This window comes from Balaenoptera ricei, chromosome 3, assembly GCF_028023285.1.
Source record: "Balaenoptera ricei isolate mBalRic1 chromosome 3, mBalRic1.hap2, whole genome shotgun sequence".
NCBI lineage: Eukaryota > Metazoa > Chordata > Mammalia > Artiodactyla > Balaenopteridae > Balaenoptera > Balaenoptera ricei.
This window is the reverse complement of record NC_082641.1, coordinates 77,265,216-77,286,362: the sequence shown is the minus strand read 5'-3', so window position 1 is coordinate 77,286,362 and position 21,147 is coordinate 77,265,216. Positions and strand designations below refer to the sequence as shown.

Here is a 21,147-nt window from a genome sequence, read left to right as displayed (position 1 = left end):
ATTGTAAATAGAGCTGCAGTGAACATTTTGGTACATGACTCTTTTTGAATTATGGTTTTCTCAGGGTATATGCCCAGTAGTGGGATTGCTGGGTCATATGGTAGTTCTATTTTTAGTTTTTTAAGGAACCTCCATACTGTTCTCCATAGTGGCTGCATCAATTTACATTCCCACCAACAGTGCAAGAGGGTTCCCTTTTCTCCACACCCTCTCCAGCATTGATTGTTTGTAGATTTTTTGATGATGGCCATTCTGACCAGTGTGAGATGATATCTCATTGTAGTTTTGATTTGCATTTCTCTAATGATTAGTGATGTTGAGCATTCTTTCATGTGTTTGTTGGCAATCTGTATATCTTCTTTGGAGGAATGTCTATTTAGGTCTTCTGCCCATTTTTGGATTGGGTTGTTTGTTTTTTGATATTGAGCTGCATGAGCTGCTTGTATATTTTGGAGATTAATCCTTTGTCAGTTGCTTCATTTGCAAATATTTTCTCCCATTCTGAGGGTTGTCTTTTCATCTTGTTTATGGTTTCTGTTGCTGTGCAAAAGCTTTTAAGTTTCATTAGGTGCCATTTGTTTATTTTTGTTTTTATTTCCATTTCTCTAAGAGGTGGGTCAAAATGGATCTTGCTGTGATTTATGTCATAGAGTATTCTGCCTATGTTTTCCTCTAAGAGTTTGAAATTGTCTGGCCTTACATTTAAGTCTTTAATCCATTTTGGGTTTATTTTTGTGTATGGTGTTAGGGAGTGTTCTAATTTCATTCTTTTACATGTAGCTGTCCAGTTTTCCCAGCACCACTTATTGAAGAGGCTGTCTTTGCTCCACTGTATATGCTTGCCTCCTTTATCAAAGATAAGGTGATATGTGCGTGGGTTTATCTCTGGGCTTTCTATCTTGTTCCATTGATCTATATTTCTGTTTTTGTGCCAGTACCACACTGTCTTGATTACTGTAGCTTTGTAGTATAGTCTGAAGTCCGGGAGCCTGATTCCTCCAGCTCCATTTTTCTTTCTCAAGATTGCTTTGGCTATTTGGGGTCTTCTGTGTTTCCACACAAGTTGTGAAATTTTTTGTTCTAGTTCTGTGAAAAATGCCAGTGGTAGTTTGATAGGGATTGCCTTGAATCTGTAGATTGCTTTGGGTAGTATAGTCATTTTCACAATGTTGATTCTTCCAATCCAAGAACATGGTATATCTCTCTATCTGTTTGTATCATCTTTAATTTGTTTCATCAGTGTCATAATTTTCTGCATACAGGTCTTTTGTCTACTTAGGTAGGTTTATCCTAGATATTTTATTCTTTTTGTTTCAATGATAAAATGGAGTGTTTTCTTAATTTCACTTTCAGATTTTTCATCATTAGTGTATAGGAATACAAGAGATTTCTGTGCATTAATTTTGTATCCTGCTACTTTACCAAATTCATTGATTAGCTCTAGGAGTTTTCTGGTAGCATGTTTAGGATTCTCTGTGTATAGTATCATGTCATCTGCGAACAGTGACAGCTTTACTTCTTCTTTTCCGATCTGGATTCCTTTTATTTCTTTTTCTTCTCTGATAGCTGTGGCTAAAACTTCCAAAACTATGTTGAATAATGGTGAGAGTGGGCAACCTTGTCTTGTTCCTGATCTTAGTGGAAATGGTTTCAGTTTTTCACCATTGAGAATGATGTTGGCTGTGGGTTTGTCATATATGGCCTTTATTATGTTGAGGTGAGTTCCCTCTATGCCTACTTTCTGGAGGGTTTTTATCATAAATCGGTGTTGAATTTTGTCAAAAGCTTTCTCTGCATCTATTGAGATGATCGTATGGTTTTTCTCCTTCAACTTGTTAGTATGGTGTATCACATTGATTGCTTTGCGTATATTGAAGAATCCTAGCATTCCTGGGATAAACCCCACTTGATCATGGTGTATGATCCTTTCAAAGTGCTGTTGGATTCTGTTTGCGAGTATTTTGTTGAGGATTTTTGCATCTATGTTCATCAGTGATATTGGCCTGTAGTTTTCTTTCTTTGTGACATCTTTGTCTGGTTTTGGTATCAGGGTGATGGTGGCCTCGTAGAATGAGTTTGGGAGTGTTCCTCCCTCTGCTATCTTTTGGAAGAGATTGAGAAGGATTGGTGTTTGCTCTTCTCTAAATGTTTGATAGAATTCACCTGTGAAGCCATCTGGTCCTGGGCTTTGGTTTGTTGGAAGATTTTTAATCACAGTTTCAATTTCAGTGCTTGTGAGTGGTCTGTTCATATTTTCTATTTCTTCCTGGTTCAGTCTCGGAAGGTTGTGCATTTCTAAGAATTTGTCCATTTCTTCCATGTTGTCGATTTTGTTGGCATATAGTTGCTTGTATAATCTCTCATGATCCTTTGTATTTCTGCAGGGTCAGTTGTTACTTCTTCTTTTTCATTTCTAATTCTATTGATTTGAGTCTTCTCCCTTTTTTTCTTAATGAGTCTGGCTAATGGTTTATCAATTTTGTTTATCTTCTCAAAGAACCAGCTTTTAGTTTTATTGATCTTTGCTATCGTTTTCTTCATTTCTTTTTCATTTATTTCTGACCTGATCTTTATGGTTTCTTTCCTTCTGCTAACTTTGGGGTTTTTTTGTTCTTCTTTCTCTAATTGCTTTAGGTGTAAGGTTAGGTTGTTTATATGAGTTGTTTCTTGTTTCTTAAGGTAGGATTGTATTGCTATAAATGTCCCTCTTAGAACTGCTTTTGCTGCATCCTATCGGTTTTGGGTCATTGTGTTTTCATTGTCATTTGTTTCTAGGTATTTTTTGATTTCCTCCTTGATTTCTTCAGTTATGGTGATTAAGTAGTGTATTGTTTAGCCTCCATGTATTTGTAGTTTTTCCAGATTTTTTTTCCAGTAATTGATGTCTAGTCTCAGAGCACTGAGGTCGGAAAAGATACCTGATGCGATTTTAATTTTCTTAAATTTACTGTGGCTTGATTTGTGATACAAGATATGATCTATCCTGGAGAATGTTCCATGAGCACTTGAGAAGAAAGTGTATTCTGTTGTTTTTGGATGGAACATCCTATAAATATCAATTAAGTTCATCTTCTTTAATGTATCATATAAAGCTTGTGTTTCCTTATTTATTTTCATTTTGGATGATCTGTCCATTGGTGAAAGTGGGGTGTTAAAGTCCCTTACTATGATTGTGTACTGTCGATTTCCCCTTTTATGTCTGTTAGTATTTGCCTTATGTATTGAGGTGCTCCTATGTTGGGTGCATAAATATTTACAATTGTTTTATCTTCTTCTTGGATTGATCCCTTGATCATTATGTAGTTTCCTTCTTTGTGTCTTTTAATAGTCTTTGTTTTAAAGTCTATTTTGTCTGATATGAGAATTGCTACTCCAGCTTTCTTTTGATTTCCATTTGCATGGAATATCTTTTTCCATCCCCTCACTTTCTGCCTGTATGTGTCCCTAGGTCTGAGGTGGATCTCTTGTAGACAACATATATACGCGTATTATTTTTGTATCCATTCAGCCAGTCTGTGTTTTCTGGTTGGAGCATTTAATCCATTTACATTTAAGGTAATTATCGATATGTATGTTCCTATTCCCATTTTCTTAATTGTTTTGGGTTTGTTATTGCAGGTCTTTTCCTTCTCTTGTGTTTCTTGCCTAGAGAAGTTCCTTTAGCATTTGTTGTAAAGCTGGTTTGGTGGTGCTGAATTCTCTTAGCTTTTGCTTGTCTGTAAAGGTTTTAATTTCTCCGTGAAATCTGAATGAGATCCTTGCTGGGTAGAGTAATCTTGGTTGTAGGTTTTTCTCCTTCATCACTTTAAGTATATCCTGCCACTCCCTTCTGGCTTGCAGAGTTTCTGCTGAAAGATCAGCTGTTAACCTTATGGGGATTCCCTTGTGTGTTATTTGTTGTTTTTCCGTTGCTGCTTTTAATATTTTCTTTGTATTTAATTTTTGATAGTTTGTTTAATATGTGTCTTGGCTTGTTTCTCCTTGGGTTTATCCTGTATGGGACTCTCTGTGCTTCCTAGACTTGATTAACTGTTTCCATTCCCATATTAGGGAATTTTTCAACTATAATCTCTTCAAATATTTTCTCAGTCCCTTTCTTTCTCTCTTCTTCTTCTGAGACCCCTATAATTCAAATGTTGTTGTGTTTAATGTTGTCCCAGAGGTCTCTGAGACTGTCCTCAATTCTTTTCATTCTTTTTTGTTTATTCTGCTCTACGGTAGTTATTTCCACTATTTTGTTTTCCAGGTCACTTATCCGTTCTTCTGCCTCAGTTATTCTGCTATTGATCCCTTCTAGAGAATTTTTAATTTCATTTATTGTGTTGTCCATCACTGTTTGTTTGCTCTTTAGTTTTTCTAGGTCCTTGTTAAGCGTTTCTTGTATTTTCTCCATTCTATTTCCAAGATTTTGGATCATCTTTACTATCATTATTCTGAATTCTTTTTCTGGTAGACTGCCTATTTCCTCTTCATTTGTTAGGTCTGGTGGGTTTTTACCTTGCTCCTTCATCTGCTGTGTGTTTCTCTGTCTTCTCATTTTGCTTAACTTACTGTGTTCGGGGGTCTCCTTTTTGCAGGCTGCAGGTTCGTAGTTCCCTTTGTTTTTGGTGTCTTCCCCCAGTGGCTAAGGTTGGTTCTGTGGGTTGTGTAGGCTTCCTGGTGGAGGGGACTAGTGCCTGTGTTCTGGTGGATGAGGCTGGATTTTGTGTTTCTGGTGGGCAGGTCCACGTCTGGTGGTGTGTTTTGGGGCGTCTGTGGCCTTATGATTTTAGGCAGCCTCTCTGCTAATGGATGGGGTTGTGTTCCTGTCTTGCTAGTTGTTTGGTATATGGTGTCCTGCACTGTAGCTTGCTGGTCGTTGACTGGAGCTGGGTCTTGGCATTGAGATGGAGATCTCTGGGAGATTTTCGCCGTTTGATATTATGTGGAGCTGGGAGGTCTCTTGTGGACCAATGTCCTGAACTTGGCTCTCCCACTTCTGAGGCACAGCCCTGATGCCTGGCTGGAGCACCAAGAGCCTGTCATCCACACGGCTCAGAATAAAAGGGAGAAAAAAAAGAAAGAAAAAGGAAGATAAAATAAAATAAAATAAAGTTATTAAAATAAAAAAAATTATTAAAAAAATTTTTTAAAAAGTGAAAAAAAAAAGTAAAGAAAGAAGGAAGAGAGCAACCAAACCAAAAAACAAATCCACCAATGATAACAAGCATAAAAACTATACTAAAAAAAAAAAAAAACAGACAGAACCCTAGGACAAATGGTAAAAGCAAAGCTATACAGACAAAATCACACACAGAAGCATACACATACACACTCACACAAAGAGAAAAAGGGGGAAAGTATATATATATCGTTCCTCCCAAAGTCCACCTCTTCAATTTGGGATGATTTGTTGTCTGTTCAGGTATTCCACAGATGCAGGGTACATCAAGTTGATTGTGGAGATTTAATCCGCTGCTCCTGAGGCTGCTGGGAGAGATTTCCCTTTTCTTTGTTCGCACAGCTCCTGTGTTTCAGCTTTGGATTTGGCCCCACCTCTGCGTGTAGGTCGCCTGAGGGCGTGTGTTTTTCGCTCAGACAGGACGGGGTTAAAGGAGCAGCTGATTCGGGGGCTCTGGCTCACTCGGGCGGGGGGAGGGAGGGGTATGGATGCGGGACGAGCCTGCGGCGGCAGAAGCCGGCGTGACGTTGCACCAGCCTGAGGAGCGCCATGCATTCTTCCGGGTAAGTTGTCCCTGGATCACGGGAGCCTGGCCGTGGCGGGCTGCACAGTCTCCCGGGAGGGAGGGGAGGTGTGGAGAGTGACCTATGTTGGCTCACAGGCTTCTTGGTGGCTGCAGCAGCAGCCTTAGCGTCTCATGCCTGTCCCTGGGGTCTGCGCTGATAGCCGCGGCTTGCGCCCGTCTCTGGGGCTCCTTTAAGCGGCGCTCTTAATCCCCTCTCCTCGCGCACCAGGAAACAAAGAGGCAAGAAAAAGTCTCTTGCCTCTTCGGCAGTTCCAGACCTTTTCCCGGACTCCCTCCCGTCTAGCTGTGGTGCGCTAACCCCCTTCAGGCTGTGTTCACGCAGCCAACCCCAGTCCTCTCCCTGCGATCCGACCAAAGCCCGAGCCTCAGCTCGCAGCCCCGCCCGCCCCGGCGGGTGAGCAGACAAGCCTCTCGGGCTGGTGAGTGCTGCTTGGCGCCGAGCCTCTGTGCGGGTGTCTCTCCGCTTTGCCCTCCGCACCCCTGTGGCTGTGCTCTCCTCCGTGGCTCCGAAGCTCCCCCCTCCACCACCCGCAGTCTCCGCCCACGAAGAGGCTTCCTAGTGTGTGGAAACCTTTCCTCCTTCACAGCTCCCTCCCAGAGGTGCAGGTCCCGTCCCTATTCTTTTGTCTGTTTGTTCTTTTGCCCTCCCCAGGTACGTGGGGAGTTTCTTGCCTTTTGGGAGGTCTGAGGTCTTCTGCCAGCGTTCAGTAGGTGTTCTGTAGGAGTTGTTCCACATGTAGGTGTATTTTTGATGTATTTGTGGGGAGGAAGGTGATCCCCACGTCTTACTGTTCCGCCATCTTGAAGCCATCTGGAAAACAGTAATTTTTGAAAGGAAATACCAAGTACTTTATTTACAAAGTTTTCTTGTCACATTTTATTCATGAATCAAAGCAAGAGTTAGTATTTACTACATGCTTAACATGTTGTGTTTTCCACTCTTGTGTTCACTGAAGTTTGTTTGCCAAAAAATAAAGTGGAATATTTCTCTTCCTTGGAAGCCTGGTTTTCCTGCTGTGAAACATCTTCTGGCAACATCTCCTGGGGTCGGCAGGGAACAGTCAACAGGGGGCTTGGCTGTCAGGCTCCCTACCTTGGTCACGCCTAGAGGAACTCAAGCAGTTCCTTTACTCACTGGGCTGGAGTCCATCCTACCAGAATTATTCTCTTCTGGGTGGAGTCCAAGTTTGTTCCAATTTGCCGTGTCCCTGATGGCCTATTTTGGAGCAACCTTCAGAAAGTGTTTCTGGGGAATTCGAGTCTGAGCTCAGCAATGGTGCCTGCTGGTTCTGGGAAAATTTTAAGAGGCAGTAAGGTGGCAGCCACTGCCTCCTCTACTGCCGAATTCTGGCATCTTAGCTGGCAGTGTGCCATCGTGCTGACCCTTAGAGGATATTTGGGATTTCTGGTTCAAGGAACAGGCCAGAAAGAGGGACCAGAGGTAACTACTACACATCAAGCATTCCTATCAGCTTTCTGGGGATATTAATTGATACGAAAGTGGCTTAGACTACACTGATTATAAGGAAGCGTCAAAATACCCAACTAAAAGTGGCTTCAATAAGAAGGCAATGTTAAGTCTCATTTAATGGGGGTATTTTGAGGTTCCAGGGTCAGTTTGGCAGTTCAACAGAGTCTTCAAGGACTAAGGTGCTCGTCATATTTCCCATCTGGACTATAAGGACATCAGGGAAGTCTATTCTCATAGTTACAGCATGGCTCCAGCAGTACCAATTATCTTGTGTTTCTGGATGTGTTATATGCAGAATTATATGCAGTTATACTACATATGGTCCAGCCTCTCTGAGGCACATGCGGAGCAAAGATTGGGGAAAGGAATTCTGACATGAGTGCCACATGGATTTGGCATCTGCGTAAATTTTTTGTGATTTTTAGTAGGGAATAAGTTGTGAATGTTTTCGTGCCTTTTCTACTAAGGAGGAAAATCCTTCCCACGATCATTCAGGAGGCCTCATTCTGGGTCTTTTTGGTCAGAACTGGATTGCATGCCCACCTTTTATGCAATTATCACAGAGACTCTATGTAGCCTCAATCTAGACCAGTCACAATTGACCTGCTAGGAATGGACACATTGCTACTCAACAGTCCTTTTAGGAAATAAAGGATTTAATATAAAAGGACCAGGACCAGCTGTTAACTATCTTTTCCAATATCTGGAAAGAGAAAATTGACTTTAATGACATTAAAGAGAATTTAGAGTGCCTCTAAAGGAAGAATGTGCAGACAGGAAAGTGATATTATGCACTGGATCATATTATTGAGAGTGAGTCTATTTATTTACTAAAGATCTTCTGAAAATAGAATGAATGGATTTTGACTAGAATATAATTTAACCTTGCTTGGAGGCTGGAAGCTGGATTAAATGACCTTAAGAGTTTTCTTCATCATGTCGATAAGGAGAAAGGTCATAAACAAGGAATTAACTAAGAACTGTATTCAAATTTTAAATGGGTTTGCCCTGTCAAGCTTTGAGAGGCAAGTTCAGAAGCATAATCTGTTTCATTTCTGTGATCATGTTTTTCTAGTTCAATTGGTCTTATACTTTACTGTGCATAAAAACGAATTGGGAGCTTGTTAAATATTATAAATTCTTATGCACCACTTTCCAGAGATGTTGATTCAGAAGGTGTATTCGTTTTCTCTTGCTGCATAACAAATTATCAAACTTAGCAGCGTAAAACAATACCTTTTTATTATTTCACAGTTCTGTAGTCAGAAGTAGTTTCGGTGGCTTCAACTGGGTTCTCAAGTTAGGGTCTTGCAAAGTTGAAATCGAGGTGTCAGCTCGGCTGGGCTCTTAGCTGAAGGCTCCAGGGAACAATCTGCTTCCAAGCTCCCTCCAGTTGTTGGTAGAATTGACTCCTTCATGGTTGCTGGACTGAAGTCCCTTTGTCTTGTTGTTGACCAATGACTGTTCTCAGCTCCTAAAGCCTGCTCTTAGGCCATTGCCACATGGCCCCCTTCATCTCAGTGGCAGAGAACCTCTCTTATACCCATATCTCCATGATTTCCCTTCTGCAACTAGCCAGAGGAACTCTGTTTTTAAATGGCTCATGTGTTTAGGTTAAGCTCTCCTGGATAATCTCTCTGTCTTAAAGTTAACTGAGTAGTAACGATTACGTGGGCAATATTCCTTTTGTCAAGTAATATAACATAATTATGGGAGTAACACCAGATGGATATCAGGGGGGACATCTTAAAATTCTGCGTACTACAGAATGTCTGCACAGGACCCATGCAACTCAACATTTAACAAACTCCACGTAAAATTCTGATGCAGCTCACAAATTGAGTAAAGAGGTCTTGCTGACATGACCACAGCTGTTCTGTGGATTAAATCAAACCTCTTGAAATTAGAAGTCTTAGAAAGGGAGGCAAAAAGTGTATATAAACAAAAAGTTAGTGTTGATCCAAATCTGAGTCAAATTGCTATTGCAGTATAAGTGATAAATGATCATTTGCATTTCCAGGGTCTGGAGAATGTACAAGTGTGTCAGTCAAGTAGTAAGAACTATCAGTACCTCTTTAACTCTGGGTTAGACCCCGAACTGCTTTACAGTTATGAGGAATCATGTTCTGCTTTTACTTTCTTTTTCCCCAAGGATGGAAGGTGTTGTTAGAAAACTGACCAGCTTATTTGGCATATTTATATAAAATAAGGGTGTGTGGTAGAAGTGTTTGAATTTATAGTAAATGATCTAGAATGTTACCTAGTAGTTGTTTTCCCCCTTCTTGGTTTTTTTTTAAATTAATTTTTATTGCAGTATAGTTGATTTACAATGTTGTGTTAGTTTCTGCTGTACAGCAAAGCGAATCAGTTATACATACACATATAACCATTCTTTTTAGATTCTATTTCCATATAGGTCATTACAGAGTATTGAGTAGAGTTCCCTGTGTTAAACAGTAAGTTCTTATTAGTTATCTATTTTATTTTATTTTATTTTTTAACATCTTTATTGGAGTATAATTGCTTTACAATGGTGTGTTTTTTTCTGCTTTATAAAAAAGTGAATCAGCTATACATATACATGTATCCCCCTTCTTGGTTTTTAAGAAGATACTTTTTCTTTTTTTCTTTTTCTTTTTGGCTTTTCTTGTTCTGGCTTCTTTTCACCCAGCATGATTATTTGAGATTCTTCCATGTTGTAGGTATCATTCATTTATTTCTTTTTTATTGCAAATAGTATTCTATTGTATAGATATACAATAACTTGTTAATTCACTTGTTGATAGACATTTGGGTTGTGTCCAGATTTTGGCTATTATAAATGAAGCTCCTGTGGACATTCAGATACACATGTTTGAATAGACATAAACTTTTACTTCTCTTGGCTAAATACCTGGGAGTGAAATGGCTGGGTCATACGTTAAGTGTGTGTTTAACTTTTAAGAAATTGTCAAACTTTTCCAAAGTGACTTTAACATTTTACACTCCCACCAGCAATGCATGAGAGTTCCAGCTCTTCCACATCCTCATCTACAGTTGTTATGGTCAGTCATAAATTTTAGCAACTCTAATAGGTGTGTAGTGGTATCTTGTGGTTTTAATTTGCATTTCTCTGAAGACTAATGATGTTGAGCATCTTGACCTATGCTTATGTACCATCCATATATCTTTTTTGGTGAAGTGTCTGTTCAAATCTTTTGCCCACTTAAAAAAAATCAGATTAAAAAATTATCACTGAGTTTTGAGGATTCTTTATTTGTTCTGGATTTAAGTCCTCTATCAGATATATGAATTGCAAATATTTTCCTCCAGTATGTAGTTTTTTTTCATTCTTTTAACATTGTTTTTTAAAGAGTGGAGGTTTTAATTTTGATAAAGTCCAATTTATCAATTTAAAAACATTTTACATATCATGTCTTTGTTGTTGTATCTAAGAAGTCTTTGCCCAACTCAAGTTCACAACGATGTTATCCTATATTTTCTTCTGGAAGTTTTATAGTTTTAGGTTCTACATTTAGGCCTATGACTCATTTATAGTTAATTTTTGGATATTGTACAAGGCATGAATTGAAGTTCGTTGTTTTACATAAGGATATCCAGTTGTTGCAGCACCGCTTATTGAAAGATTATGCTTTCTTCACTGAATTACCTTTCCTCTTTGCATATTAGTTTTCCTTGTGTGGGTTTATTTCTGGACTTTCTGTTTTATTCCACTGATCTATCACTCTATTTTTACACCAATGCTATGGTGTCTTGAATATTGTAAATTTATGGTAAGTCTTGAAATCAGACAGTGTTAGTCCTTTAACTTTTTTCTTCTTTTCCCAAGTTATTTTGACTATTCTAGGTCCTTTGCATTTCAATGTGAATTTTCGATTTATTTTGTCAATTTCTACCAAAAATTTCTGCTGGGATTTTGATTGGGTTGTGTTGAATTTCTAGACCAATTTAGGGAGAATTGACTTCTTAACAACAGTGAGTCTTCCAACACATGAATTCAGTATATCTCTCTATTAGTTCAGAGTTTTAATTTCTCTCAGCATTGCTTTACAACTTTAAGTATTGAGATTTTGCTCATCTTTTATCAGATTTATATCAAATATTTCATATTTTTTGAGGCTATTATAGTATTTTTCCCTTTAAATTTCAGTTTCCTTTGTTTGTTGCAAATATATGAAGATCACAATAGATTTTTGTATATTGATGTTGCCTCCTAAAACCTTGCTAAATTTATATGTTACATCTGGTAGCTTTTTTGTAGATTCATTGGATTTTCTATGTGGTCAATTATGTCATCTGTGAATAAAGACAGTTTTACTTACTCCTTTCTACTCTAGATGCCTTTTCTTTCCTTATAACACTGACTTTAATTTCCAGCAAAATACTACATAAAAGTGATGAGTGAACATCTTTGTCTTATTCCTAATCTTAGGGGGAAAGCATTTAGTCTTTCATCATTATGATGTTAGCTATAATTTCCTCCCTCCCTCCCTCCCTCCCTTCCGACCTTCCTTCCTTCCTTCCTTCAATGCTCTTTATTAAGTTGAGGGAATTTCTTTTTATCTTTTTTATTGGGAATGAATGTTGGATTTTTGTCAAATGGTTTTTTGGGCAGCCATTGAAATTATCGTATGGGTTTTCCTTTTGAGTTTGCTAATATAATGAATTACATTGTTTGCTTTTTAAAAATGTTAAACCAACTTTGCATTCCTGGGAAAACCACACTTGATATATTGATTTTTTTATGTTGTTGGATTTGATATGCTAAAATTTTGTTTTAAACTTTTGCATTCATGCTCATGAGACATATTGATCTGTAGTTTTATTTTCTTGTAATGTCTTTGTCTGGTTTGATATCAGGAAAATGCTGGCCTTTAGAATTAGTTGGGAAGTATTTCCTCCTCCTCAATTTTTTGTGTAGAATTCATATTATTTCTCCTTTAATGTTTGCTTGAATTTGCCAGTGAAGTCATCTGGGCTGTGAGTTTTCTTTGTGGGAAGGTTTTTGGCAAATTCAGTTTACTTACTAGCTATAGAGCTATTCTGGTTATCTATTTCTTCTTGAAAGCTTTAGGAGTTTGTGTCTCATTTTCTCCATTTTGCTTTTTTGTTTCTGAATTCTGGAAGCTGTTAAAGTTCTGAGCTTTGTTCTGGTTTCCATCTAGAAAGAGGTGGTGAGTGAATCTCTCAATGCTCATAGAAAAATGCTTTAAGCCTTCTGTATATACCTAAGTAGAACATCTATACACATAACACACTTTTCTTTTACTAATATTAACCGTTATTCAGAGCATAATTTTAAGAGGTAATTATGTAAAAAGAAAGCCATTGTCTCTACTCTGTTTTACCTATTAGAGCTTGGGAGTGAGGAGGAAAGAAAAGAGCTGAGGAGAAAGGAAAATTTAGTGGTGCCACAATAAAATAGTAGGCTAGCCATATGAAACATGGGCAGACTCAATAGCTGAGCTTGAATTTACCAGTTTCACCAGAATTTGAGCAATCAGTTTCTTTGTTTTCTTCTAAAACTGAAGAAATTCATCAAGTCCTGTCCTGTGGCCTCTGATGCTTAGTGGACCTGACTGAGTCTATTTGTTCAAGAGGCAGAAAAAGACTAGACGGGATCTTGGAGACCTTTAATCCAGAACCTCTTTCTTTACAGTAATCTAATCTCTGATTTTTTGAATAGCCTAAAGTTCCATTGTATTTTGTAGTCCAGCTTCTGTCCAGACTTGCCTAGTCATTTTGTCAAGTGACTCAGAGAATGAAGTGTTCTTTCTTGATGACCTCATGGAAAATTACCTCAAATTAATTTCTTTCTTTGCTTCAAATCATCTTTAAATCAGCATAGTTTAAAATGCAATTGCTGGGCTTCCCTGGTGGTGCAGTGGTTAAGAATCCGCCTGCCAATGAAGGGGACATGGGTTTGAGCCCTGATCCGGGAAGATCCCACATGCTGTGGAGCAACTAAGCCCGTGTGCCACAACTACTGAGCTTGCGCTCTAGAGCCTGCGAGCCACAACTACTGAGCCCGTGTGCCACAACTACTGAAGCTCACACGCCCTAGAGCCCATGCTCTGCAGCAAGAGAAGCCACTGCAATGAGAAGCCCTCACACCACAATGAAGAGTAGCCCCTGCTCACCACAACTAGAGAAAGCCCGCGTGCAGCAATGAAGACCCAATGCAGCCAAAAATAAATAAATAAATTTATTTAAAAAAAAATGCCATTGCTATCTAAAAGCAAGTTATTAGATTTTGGATATTTGGAATTTGGGGGGGGAGTTACATTTTTCTTCACAATAATTATTTACACAATTCACAAATTAAAAAAAAAATCCCAAATCTATAAAACTTAACAAAATCCTCATGGAAAAATAGAGTAAGGAGCGCTCAATAGTTGTTGGGTTGAAAGAAGTGTTTTTGAGGGTGTGGTACGTGGTGAGGGAGAGATTAATTAATAGGAAGAGTAACTACAGAAAACATTTACTGTGGACATACAGACCACTGGCTGAAATTCACTCCAAGAAAGAAAAATCCTGCAGGTGTTATGCAGAGATTCTCCATGCTGTTTGTGCTAATGTGACAGCCTACAGAATATTCTTTGGTGTTGCTTTGGTGGAAGGGAATATTTGCTCAAAAGAGGAGGAGAGATTTTCTTTCAGTTAAATAACTTTAAAAAAAATGACACAGCTGTGATATTCCACTCGAATATACATTACACACTTTCCTAAAGACAAAAATAAGAGCAAACGCATTAACAGTAAGTATGCCTCAGGTCCAGATTATGGCTACGGAGAAGGGGTGGAGAAGAGAGGGAGGGCAGAAAGCAGAGGGAGAGTGGAGGAGCGGGTGCTGGACTGAGGAGAAGAGGATGGAGAGGGAAGTACCCACAGACACCAAGAAAAATGAAACAAAACCCCAGGAACAGAGCAAGGCACAGATTTAGAGAAGAGAAGAGAACAGAAGGCAGTAGCAAGCACTGTGGACTCTCACTGGACTCGAAAGTGGATGAAGTGTTGTTCTCACTTGAACTTGGACCTAATTAACAGTATTGGACAATTGTGTATATGTATGAGTGTGTGTGTGTATGTTTATGTGCCTGTATCAGGTAGAGAATATATTATCTTTTAACTGCCATGTTTTTATAAGGATCTTTTAAACTAGTAGCAAATAAATAGGCTGTCAGTTTTTATTAATAGTAGGCTCAATCTATAGAGAATGCAGAGGAAACATTATCATATGAGGGATGCATGAGTCCACTGATAAGAGATGCATAAGTCCACTTGTATGAGATGCCTCCAATCTATGAACCTAGGGGCAGCACAGGAATAAAGATGCAGACGTAGAGAATGGACTTGAGGACACGGGGAGGGGGAAGGGTAAGCTGAGACGAAGTGAGAGAGTGGCATGGACATATATACACTACCAAATATGAAATAGATAGCTAGTTGGAAGCAGCTGCATAGCACAGGGAGATCAGCTTGGTGCTTTGTGACCACCTAGAGGGGTGGGATAGGGAGGGTGGGCGGGAGACACAAGAGGGAGGAGATATGGGGATATATGTATATGTATAGCTGATTCACTTTGTTATAAAGCAGAAACTAACACACCATTGTAAAGCAATTATACTCCAATAAAGATGTTAAAAAAAAAAGAAAATGCCTTTTTTTCACAACAAACAATTTGTAATGACATTGAATATGTTAAATTTTATAGCTTCAAAATTAATATTATGTTCGCACTTTATTACAAAGGAGAAAGAAGAGAAAAGCAATCTACAGCAAAATTACACATGCGTGCACCCACACACACACCCCTATGTGCTTTATCACAACTATCCTATGTGACCTCCAAATGCACCCTAGGGGTTGTGCTACCCTCCTTGGATTTGGAACCATTGTAATAAAGTAGCATTTCACACAACTCTGCCTTGCTAGTTTGCCTTTGGTATTTTTCTTCTCATTTTTATCAATGTATTTCCTTGTGATCCCTGACAAATGAGTACTGTATAGGAATAGGAAGGACTGGATTTATGCCACCTACTTCTTTAGGGTGATTTTAGCCAGGGGATTTTGGACATAGATGACTTACCTGACATATGCACACGTGGGTATGCCGTTTATACCTAAGTCCTGCACTTCTGTATCATAACATTGTCAGTTTCTTCTGAGGCGACATAAAATGATATCAGTCCAAAGGTTTATAATGATGACATAGGATATTTGTGGTGTATCTAGATTCTTTACTTCATGGTATTTTATTACCAATACATTTTCAGAAAAAAAAGTTATATTCTTTCTGCTAAGATGTCACTGATTAACAGAATAAAAAAATCTCCTCTAAGATACCTTTGAGACAAGGCAATATCAGTATGACATTTATTGAAGTGAAATCTTCTGACCCTTAATGTCAGGTATTGCCTATAGTATATATGATGTTACAAAATTTTATTGGGAAATTAAATTGTGTATTTAATTTTAATAAATTAAAAATCAAGATTAAGTAGCTTTAGTCATTTGATCTAGAAGGAAATTAAGGAGCAGATATGTGCCTCGAAAACGAAAATTAAAAGTCAGTTTGGAAAATTGGGGGCATACAGTTAAAAGAAGTCATACTCATGGGCATGTAATTAATTTTAGGATGCAAGGTTGTAAAGATGTCATATTAAAATAAATTAAAATTATAGTTTAAATATTCCTGTTCATAAATTGTTCTCATCTGTGAAATACTACCAGTCCTGTGGAAAATTGTTAAATAGTATCTGTTTTTCATCCTATGGCCAAGTTGGTGTAACTTCTCTACCTAAGAGGCTGTATGGCATGGAGATTAAAAGTGTGCACTCTGAAGGTTTGAATTTCAGCTCTGCCACTCATTAGCTGTGTAAACTTGGGCAAGTCACCTAACCTCTTTGGTCTAATAATAGATATAATAACAATATCCACTTCTAATGAAGTCGTTGTGGGATTAAATGGGTTAATGTGTATAAAACACTGATAGCTGTGCCTGGCACAGAGTAAATGCAGGTATGGGTCAGTTATGGGTCTTACCACATGTGAGTGAGGACAGCCGATCTCTCAGTTCTCTCTCCCTGGATTGTTCATATCTGTCCCTAGATAGTTATCATCATGCCCTTGAGTGAATGGGCACAGCCCCCCTGTTTTAGCCCAGAGGTGTCCCAGGATGGGTGCCTATTTTAGCTTGGGTTCCCGAGAAGCTGATCTTGAGAGGATTCATTCCTATGAATGTGACTTATTAGGAAGTTTGCTCAGGAAAGCTCGTAGGAGATTGGGAAAGCAGGACCAGAAAGGAAGCAAGCCCAGCAAGGACATGATATTAAACAAAATCTCAGGAGGGCAGCTGACTCAGTCTTGCAGGCGGGCCCTGGAGACACCACAGGCCACACCCTGGAGGTGTCCAGACCAGGGCAGGGGAGCTGGTATGACCATAATCCCTCATCCCTTGGGCACTGGGTTAAGGGCTGCTCCTGGGGAGACAGAAATTTCCAGGCACTTTTATCTCTGCTATGGGGCTTGAACAGGAACAATATTTGTCCGGATTGTTAAAGATACTGCTGTTCAGGGCTGTACAAAGTATTAGGTTTCTTTATCCATAGTGAGTGAGTTGACAACTTTGATTTTGCTTCGTAAGTGTTGGTCACTTCTGAAATGCCTGTGTGGTTTGCTTTTCAAATAGATTTCGGAAAAAAAAGAGCAGATGATATGATTTAGTAGTTTAACTTCAACACTCTGTTTAATTCGGTTGCTTGGTTTCTCCCTAAGTGTTCAAAGAAATGCTCACCCCAGAGTTTACAATGGTGCCGAGAATCTTGCTTCACACATGAACAGTGGAAAGAAACTTGTATCATTGAAGTCATATTATGTGCTAGATACTGTGTGATAGGCTCCTGAAGATACTGCATTTAGTCCTTAACTCACATGCATGTGAGTTAGGCGTTATCCTAATTTTAAGGCTAGGGGAATGGAAGTTCAGAGAGGTTAAGCTTTATGCCCAAAGTTGCACAGAACTAGAATTAAAACTGAAGTCAAAGACTGCACTCTTTGCTAGTTCCTATTACGTAGGAAGTAGGGAAAAGCTTTATATCCTGATTTTAGGTTGGCATCTGGAGACACAGAATTTTCTGTCTTTGAACAATTACAGCTTTTCAGTGTCACTGAACTGTGCAGGAGGAGGGAGTTTTGGGTGTGTGTGTGTGTGTGTGCACACACGTGCACATACATCTGTGAGAGAAAGAGAAAGAGAATTAGCATAAGTGACGTAAGTTGTTAATAAATTTTATTCCTGTGAGCACTGAAAAGCACAATGAAAAGTTGTGGAGCACTGTTTGGAAGTTGCCCACCTTTTAAACAGTCATTGCTTTTCAATGTAAAGGGGCACACTCTTTGGACACTAGAAACAGTAACTCTGGGTAAAGGATTAAGAAAAAAATGCATTTAACTCATTCTTCTGCTTTCTCAGAAGCAGAGTAAGGCTCATGCCTTCATTTAGGTCAATCTGCGTGCACCTAAAATTGTGTTGATTCAGGGTCCTTGACTCCTTGGTTGGAATTGGTTTTAGACAGTTGTTCAAATGCAGAGAAATTGGACTGTAGACTGATTCTTTGGATGCCTCAGAGTACTATGCATTATTTGCTTAATAGCTGGATCTAAATAGTCCCATAGAGCTTGACAAGTCGAGAAAGAATCTTGAAAGTTCTTTTGGTTTTATCAGGAAGATGTCTGCAAGACTAATTCCCATCTCTCAGGGGTGTGAGTAGCTGCTGCGTAACATAGAAACCTCACCCCAGGCAGGAGTGGCTCACCTCCCTACAGCCCAGAAGTTACATGGTTTTTCTGGGGTCCTCTGTGATTGGAGGGAAGTTCCATAACGTGCTTTCTGGTAGCTGATGCTTACTTACTTCACCAGCGCCATTACATTTCTCATGTTGTTAAAGACCAGATGTTCCTCTATTTGTATTGTATTTCTTGAAGTTTACACATGATTTCCTTCAATTTAGATATATTTTTAAGAAATATTTTCAATTAGCCTCATTGTTTACTATGAAAAAAACCTAGAAAAACAAAAATGTTTCTATTCAAGTGGATCATAAATGTTTGATAGGATCTTTAAAAATTCACAACTACATTGTTTTTAGGAAAAGTAAAGGGAATGGCTTAGAGACTTTAGAAGTGAACCTTACAGTTAGGATCAACTTAATTTTTAGGAGGAACTGCAATTTTCTGCTGTTAAACCTGAAGAAAATTCCTTCTGAGTATCGCAGTGTTTGACATTCCTTTCACTTAAGTCTGCTAGTTATTTTTTTCTGAGTTTAGACTTTCTATTATTGCAATATTTTTTCAGCTTCTAGAAATACGAAAGAGAGACTTGTGTAATCATCAACAATTAAATAGTAACTAATACAATTGTTATTGTCCCTGGTTAACAATTATAACTAACAATGAGCCACTTGCTAGTTAAAAAGTAGCTGGTTCACTTCCTCTTAAAGAAGGGTTAAATGAATAGTTGGTCATATGATGTGATGGGATGTATTAAAAAAACACACCGAATGTTTATTAATTACATACTTTTAAAATATGAAGAGGGGTACATAAAACTGTTTGCTGTGACAAAAATATTTAAAATGGGCTTTACTAAAGTGATTATTTTTGCTAGTCCTAAAATTCTACCTTTAAGAAAAAGTAAAGGCCTTAGTAGAAAAAGGGAAAGCTTCAAGTTTACCTTTTATCATCTCATAAACACTTTTCATTTCCCCTTGCATCTTATAATAATAGAAACAAAGAAATCCCTGCGATACAACACTCTGTAAAACTGAATTCTTTAAAAGTTGAGAAAAAATAGGAAATTTTATTCAGGTACCAAGCTCAAAGAAACTGTGTTGAATAGAGTCAAGAATTAATATTTATTTTGTTAACCAAAGACTAATATTAAAAGAATCTTTAAAATGACGAAGTTTTGAATGTTACAATACGATTCTTTTTTTTCCATTTTGTTATTTTATTTTGAAAATGGAGTCCACAGTTCTATAAAGTGACCTTCATATTGTAATGCTTTCCATCTCTCATCTCACGGGTGTGTTTCAGAGTAAATTAAAGTAGGATCCAAAGGAACCTTGAGCCACCTAGAGGGGCCTAGTGGCCTCTATGGGCTAGGGGTCCAGAGACAAGCTGAAAGTCTTCTGCACTGATGTTTTTCTAGTTTTCTATCTATCATAGTCATTATCACTGCTGGCATTATTTGTTGTATCATCATCATTAAACAGCAGGCTCTGGTTATTCAAAAAGGGCCCTTTGGTTCTATAGCACCTCTAATCTTCCTGAATATTATTGAAGGCTTTTTTTTTTTAAACTTTCTTCCTTTGTTCATTGATCTATGAAAAGGGAAACTGTTGCTTTAAGATGACAACACCTGCACATTTAAAGAAATGATGTCACTCTATCAGCCAGTTGTATAAAAACACACCTTCAGCCAAAGACATTTCTTACAAGTTAGATTATAAAATACGATTCTTAATTTAAACTAGTCATCCTTCAGAATCTATTCTCTCTTTCTTATTCAGTAATAGACATACTAGAACTTCTAATTTTTACCTGGCATGGGCATGTCTGGAGTAAAGACCTTATTTTCCAGTCAGCTTTCAAGAAGACATGGCCATACGACTAACTCTTGGTCCGTGGGCTGCAGGTTGGACAGTTAGAATCAAGCAACCATCTTGACCTGTGAGGTAGAAACTGCCTGCTGAAGATGGCAAAGCAACAAAGTGGATGGAAGCTGGGTGCCTGACATCGTGGGATGCCATACTAGACCTGGCTTGATGACCTCTCGTCTTTTTCTTTTTTTTGATGGAGAGAAATAAACTATTGTGTTTAATCACCGTATTTTCAGTGACTGGATTTAGATCCCCTTTTAGGGTCCAGGGATACTGAAGTTAACCTTGACAGAGACCTCAAATTATTTTTCTTTTTGATCACTTGTAAGATGATTTTCTGTGTAAATAAATTCCTCAGGATAATAAAGTTCAATGTAACGTACTCAGATCAACAACAGCATTGAAAGCCGGTCTTACAATAAGACCTCATGTGTCAGACTCAGTGATCAGAGAACTCAGTTGGGTAGAAAAGGTGGATGGACCTGACTCCTGAAAAAGAAAAAAAAAAAAAAAGAGAGCCTATACTGAGTTCATCAAGACTTTATATTCAGCAACTGTTGTCTAACACCTGAGCAAATCAAACAACCAACAGGTGTATTGGGAGCCAAGGGGAGATAAATATATTTTGATATTAAAGTGTTTTTGATATTAAAAGTGGGTCTAAATTTTCCAAAAGGCACAGTTTGGAGCATAGAAGATGGAAGCGTGGTGTTGGTGTCTACTTTATTCTGTCACCACGATTGCAGATGGTATTTCTAACCACATGTTTCAGATGTACCCCATTAGTCACCATGGGAAGTAGAGGACAAACTCGAAGCCACCTGCAACCCCGAGCACAGCCCTCCTAAGACCCATTATTTCTGTTTTGGTCCGTATCCAAAAATCTTCCCAGACAGATGGCTCTGCCTAAATGGGAGACAAATTTAGGCTTATAAAAATGCTGAGGATGAAACACATTTACTTGGGATAAGCTTCCTAAATGGAACTTTGTATTCTTTCAAAGTTATAAACATAAAAACCTGAACTTCTCATTGGCAGTTTCTAATGAAATCATAGGTATTCACCCCTGTCTATTGTAAGCTTTATGTTTATGTGACTGCCAGCCCCCCTTCAAAGCAGGTTGTCATGTTAGTTGATTTCGAAGAATTGAGAATGATTCTGGCTTGCATGTTTTTAAGTGCTGGTTGTAACATCTATGCTGGACAGCGTATCTTGAGCACACTAAAAGATGTTATTTTCTTTTCCCCATAAAGTTAAAAATGTTTTG

At 38.4% G+C, this 21,147-nt stretch overlaps 1 protein-coding gene and 1 pseudogene across 9 annotated transcripts in view; both read left to right on the top strand.

Moving 5' to 3' along the window:
* Nucleotides 1-21,147, top strand: part of MCTP1 (multiple C2 and transmembrane domain containing 1) — a 557,626-nt gene that overhangs the window by 55,070 nt on the left and 481,409 nt on the right. The gene's annotated exons all lie outside the window — the stretch shown is intronic.
* Nucleotides 7,021-21,147, top strand: part of LOC132362058 (E3 ubiquitin-protein ligase RNF19B-like) — a 41,170-nt pseudogene continuing 27,043 nt past the window's right edge.